Raw genomic sequence first — 6,000 nt, 5'->3', positions numbered from 1 at the left:
GATCTAGGTGCAAGGCACGCGGCAAACATCGTGAACAAAAATCCAGACATCATATGTTATGATCCAAGAGGCGAGAAGGATTTCTTGCGCGACAATTTAGCGAAGAAAGCCAAATTTCTTCCAAAAAAAGAGAAGCCTGAACAAAATAAGAAAAAGCTGTTGAAACCTGGCCAGAAAATGGAAAATGTGTTCTAATAAGACTTCAAAGGATGCTCAGTTATTCGTAGGCTAATAAAAACCATTCCCATTAGAAAAAAGGAAAGATGTCCAAGAGCATTTACTCCCGAAATACATGTCATCAATATAATATTCCTCAGTAGAGTATTCTTATTTATTCTTGTGATTTTCAGTGCTTTATGGATAAAGTTTCTCTTGTACAAATAAAACCCGATTATCAACATTTTTAATTGTTAAATTAGGAATGCCTTAGCTTTAGTCATCACTTATTTAGGTTACGATTAAAGGTTTATGATTCTGCAAATTATGTAAATTGCGATTAACTTTTTAAGCGGGAATTATATAAGGAAAGCCTTACCTTAGCCTTAGTCGTTGTTGAAGTAGGTCACGATTGGAGGTTTATGATACCGTAAATTACGACCATAAAGGTTTACGAATGCTATTGCTGTATGTATCTGTGAATCTCTTTGTGGAGGAGGGGGGAGTGGCTGACAGAACCCGACGCCACGCAGGCTTTCTTTTCACCGGCGAATAGCAGATATTTAGGGAAATCGACGACGCGCCACCGATTTTTTCTTATTAGTAAGATGTTTCAAACCTGTTCAAAACACCCTGGGTGACGTACCGTTCAAATTTGAACAAACATGTGCGTTTATTAAAGCCCTCTAGAACTTCAAGGGCAGGTGCTACATAATGACAAATTTAAATTCAAAGAAAATCTTTAAACTCAAAGACTAAACTGAAGAATCTATGGGATCAAGAGTATTCTTTAAGACTTTTAATCTCTTACTTTTCAATAAACGGTAGCCTATATTCGCTTCCCTCTTTGTCTGTGGTTTCATGATAACTTTTGTCTTACTCCATGCAATCCAGTAATCACAGCATCATACCTTTCAACCGAAAGTGTGTCAAAATAGTGAAGCAGTTTTTGCTCTTCCTGTACAGCAGAAAACAGAAGAAGCCAAGGACTCGGTTTATCTGGGGAACCGGGGAAAAAAAAACTACAAACAACAACATCTTGTAAAAAGGCCTGCCACATAGCATTTATATCAGACCCAGTTTAAGGGCACTAACTAGGACAAGATTTGAACAATAAAAGCCGTAATGAATTTAAGTACAAGGGAGAGCTGCCTTCTATCTCCATTCTAACGGGGAAGGTCCTTGGAAAGGAGGGGGAGCAGCACCCCAAACTTTTTGATAATTGGTAAAATTCGGACCAAGAATCCAAAACTAATCCGATTTGGATACCAATTCCAAGATTCGGCAGAGAAGGTCCAAAGCTCAATAATAAAATTTATAAATTCTTTGAAGGAATCTCGTATTGATACGTTCTGCTATTAAATATAGTTAAAGACGAATCAAAATCTAAAATCGTTCCACAAATATGAAAAAAAAAGTCGAAAATGGGGCTGAATTTCGCAAAAGATTTTAATCTTATTGCTCTCTTCTTTCCGAAATCCAACTGAATTTTCTCTGCCGAATATGGTAAAATGTGAAACTCTTTAACCTTACGTTTTCATAGTTTCGCCAAATTGGCCAAATTGAAACTAAGAGAGTAAAAACTGTTTCTGACCTAATAAAAAAAAGTTAATACCCTCCTATGGAAAGATTGTCTAGGGCGCCAGGCAATTCAATCCCGGTGAAAATTTACCACCGATATTTACCCTTAAGATTTCCACACGTAAAATTGAGTCGGTTTAGAGAAAGTAAAACAAAGAAAAAGAACTTCTTACAGGAATTCTAGCAAATTCCCCCCGTGTAAAATTCCCCTGAAAAGTTTACCCCTCGGAAACTTCCTTCCCCAAGGAAAATTTTGCCATTAGAAAATCCTCCCAGAAGAAAATCCCCCCCCCCACCCGAAAAATGTCCGTAAACTTCCAAATAACAAATATTATACGTAAACAATGGGCAAATTTTAAAACTTAAAGTTAAATTTATAAAAAATTTTATAATTTTACAACTCAGTGGCTGTGGGAATCCTCTAGACCCCCACATTTCCTGGTCCTCTAGAGACTCATAGTATCCAAATGTGGCGTTGAAATTCTTTCTTTTCAATGCGAGATGCTTCGTTTGATTGTCAGGGAGGGCAGCAATCTTTGAGAGAAAAACAGCAGTGCTAGTCATGCTAGTGAAACACAGAGAAGGCAGTTTGAGTGTCTTGGACAATCAATGTGACATCTAGAGAACCACGGAAAATCATCTAGGGGTTGTGTTAAACTATCGGAACTATTCTAAGGGGCGTCACTATTCTGCCTAAACGCATTTTGTTTGTGTCAGATTTTATATTGTATATGTGTGGATAACTAAAAAAAAAAAAATTCCTTCTAGAGTTCGGTCCTACTGGACATCTCGATGTACATATTTTGTCAGCGATGGAAACGCAAATTCTGACATTCGAATGATCTGGCGTTCAACTGCCGATTGTCAATGAAGGCGTTATTTTAAAATGTAGAAATTAAAATTGTAGTTATTTTTATAATTGAATAGAAATAAAAACAAATTGAAAACGGGTAAAAGTTTTCATAAGGCAGTGAACTTTGGAAGAAAAAAAATTCGATACAAATAAAAGTTAACGTCCGAATATTTGGACTTCATGTTCGAAAGCCTCTAAGAATTGAAAAAAATATAACAAGAGAAAAACTACATTAAACAATCAAACCCATATAAAAATATGAAAAGAAAACGCAGATGCTATAAAAAAGATAAATAATAAAAATGAAGGAGACTCAGACCTAATAAACTTCAGTTGTTGTTTTCAAACAAGTCCAATATGACATTTCAAGCCCAAGCACAAGGCAAGGTGAGTGCAACATATTGTTGTATAAGTCTGCTTGTTATCATTTTGCTAGAATGCCATACCAGAGATAAAGATCCGATGTACATAATAGTGTATGACTGTTACTCTTTCTTATGTTTGTGCATGAATTATATAGAGCCAGTTTAAAGATAACTTTTTATAGTTATTTATAACACCTGATAGACTCTACTTTATCAGGTGTGAGCTTATTTCCTTTTTTTGTTTAACGCCTCTGTTTATTCCCAATTTCTTATGGATGTGTTCCTTGATTTTTTTCATTTGTCTTTCCTTTTTCCCCCGTTAAGAACTAAAGCCAAAGTTCGCTGTCTTATTGAAAGTTTTGCCCCTTTCAAATATTTTGATTTCAGTTTATTCATAAATGAAAAGGCAGTGTTATCTCTTATTAAGCCATCTTTATTAGTAAAAAAAAACTTTCATATGCCTCTGAAACCTAAAGTTTTACGTTTTTGTTCTTTTTATTATTTAATTGCTGAAACTTTTTTTTTACTTCATTATTGTATTCATTTGTCCACATAGTATTTTCAAGTCGCTCAGCAATTACTGGGAAATATTCAATGTTGAAAGAGCGTGGTTGAAATGGATCAGGATGATGTTTTAGTCACATGCTTTCGAACCAAAACCGCCTTTTAATGTCCTTTTCTCACAATTAACTGTATTAAACTGGATAGTCATAATGAGCTTCTCAGTCAGATCATTTTCAATGCTAATCGTGTCTTCCATTGCTGTTGCTCTTGTGTTAAAAAAAATGCTGGAAAAATTACTATGTTGCTTAACATAAGTTGAATTTTCGTATCTTGATAAATTGCTTGACAAGGCAAATGTAATTTTTGAGATTGGCAATTAAATTGAGGGGGTAGGCAAATTTTGTTCCTTTTGGAACCTCTGTGTGAACCTAAGGCTACAGTCGATAGCCTGAATCTATCCAGAATACAGCTACATTTACTGTTTATATCTTATCATATTACAAATAAAATCTTATAGAAGGTCCTCGACACATCTAATTCCAAACCAATTAGACCAATGTATTAAAGAAAAACTACTAAACATAGCTTTGCACAGAGGCGGTTTTAGGGAAGGGGCAGAGGGGGCACTTGCCCTGGGTGCAGAAATTTTAGGGGCGCAAAATTTCAAACAAATAATCTAACTGTTATAATAATTTTGTAATTTTGAAATTTTATTTATAAATTAGAGGGCGCAGTTAATAAATAATATAGTTAATAAATATTAATTGATTAATAAAGTAAAAATAGTTTAAAACTGAAAAAAGATTAAATAATAATAATTAACTGAATTAATTAAATAATAACTAAATTAATTAGTAATAATTGAACAATTTGAATAATAAAATAAAAAAAAATTATTAATTAATTAATAAATTGAAAATTATTTTGTTAGTAAATAATTTACTGTTTTAATTTGGCCTAAAAATTTTGTGGGCGGCAAGGGGGAGGGGCTAATCAAGATTTGGCCCCAGGCACAAGGGAGGTCAGAACTACCATTATAGCTTATGAAAAGCTAGATCTTTTCAAAAGTTGCACTTATAATTGATGGTAAAAACTGTTTTTACTTACAAAGTTCCAGCCTTACTTTTGTCTTCCAGTCTTACGCTGGCTTTTGACGCTTATTGAAGTGCGATTTTAAAGAACGAAGATTATGTCAATAATCCCAAGGAGGTACACAATCAGATCTATTTTTCTACGAAAAAACGAAATGTTTGAAATAAATGTATAAATATATACATGTTATATATGACTGTACACACTGAGTTTCCAATTCAGGTGGAATTTTTTTCCTCACCCATGGTTTTTGAACAGGTTTTTTTCGGTGAAATTTGGGTTAAATTGTTCTTTTTTTATTCGTAATAATTTCTGTTACAGAATTTATGAATATGATCCTTTTTTTAGTACCTTTAAATTTTCGTTTTGACCTGTTAACTTTTACCGGCCAGGAAAATCTCCCAACTGTGTGCACTAAAAACGCAACAAAACAATTTTGCGAAACAAGCAAAAAAGTCTTTATAGAAAAATTATAGGCGATAGAAGATTCTGACTAAACTTCCGAAAAAAAAGTAGCTTAACCCTAGATTCAAACAAAAAAAAAGGCGCTTTGATTGGCAACATCCAGCTGTTGCGTCAGTATGCAACTTAAGTTGGTGTCAACTTCCCGAGGATTTTTACGCCACACAATTTTTACAGCCATTTTCAATTACACAATCCCTCTCATCTTTCACGCTTGTTTTTCATAAAATTGCCGAATAAACTGCGCAGTTGCAAGATGAAAATTGATTTTTTCAACTCCAATAAATCTTTGATAAAAGCACCTACAATTGGTAACGTTGGCAATTAATTTGCTGTGACAAGCGAATGTAGTTCCTGTGTCACCATCTATATGAACCCACGGTAGAAAACAATTAACGTTCTTGTCCCAAACACAGTATTTACCTATGGTTTTTATATATTTCCGTTATAAATGCAAAAATCAAAATCTTTTAACTTCCCTATTTAAGTTAAAACAAACATAAGAAGCACAGATTAATAGAAATACTATAGCATATTTTCTAAATTTAAATTGTACAACTATTCAACATAACAATGTTAATAGCCCTTTCTTCCTCTGAACCTTTGTCTGTTGTCTAATAGAGACCGTTTACAATCAAAAAAAGATTTTCTTAGTCCATGGCATACGTCTGGTATAGACGGATCATTTTCCATGATGCACTGTTTCGGTGTTTTGCGATCATCTTCACACAATCAGTAGCCAGCATACAAGCTTTCAGTTCTGCTCGCAGGCCAGAGCATGCGCCTCGGGTCTCTTCTTTGGAGGTATCTGACATTCTGGAGGAAAAAAATCAGCATGAGTTAAAAGACCTGTATTTAAATTTGTGTTCCTTATGCTATGAATTCCTAACTTTTATCATTAACTGCTTCATACATGTTTTTGCCGCCAAATATTCCCCTCCTTCCCCCGTTGACTCTGAAAACACCATTTTCTTGGCTTTTCATTGA

At 34.2% G+C, this 6,000-nt stretch overlaps 1 pseudogene across 1 annotated transcript in view; it reads right to left on the bottom strand.

Annotated features, from left to right (window-relative positions):
- Nucleotides 1–5,465: 5,465 nt before the first annotated feature.
- Nucleotides 5,466–6,000, bottom strand: part of LOC148956218 (cytochrome c oxidase assembly factor 5 pseudogene) — a 139,159-nt pseudogene continuing 138,624 nt past the window's right edge. The window contains exon 2 of the transcript XR_016142754.1: nt 5,466–5,829. The product of XR_016142754.1 is annotated as a cytochrome c oxidase assembly factor 5 pseudogene (transcript). The remainder of the gene's footprint in view (nt 5,830–6,000) is intronic.

The sequence above is a fragment of the Artemia sp. Qi Xiang Cuo genome, chromosome 1, assembly GCF_049724085.1.
Source record: "Artemia sp. Qi Xiang Cuo chromosome 1, ASM4972408v1, whole genome shotgun sequence".
Classification (NCBI taxonomy): Eukaryota; Metazoa; Arthropoda; class Branchiopoda; order Anostraca; family Artemiidae; genus Artemia; species Artemia sp. Qi Xiang Cuo.
The sequence above is the reverse complement of the archived record's forward strand: the minus strand, read 5'-3'. Positions and strand labels throughout refer to the sequence as shown.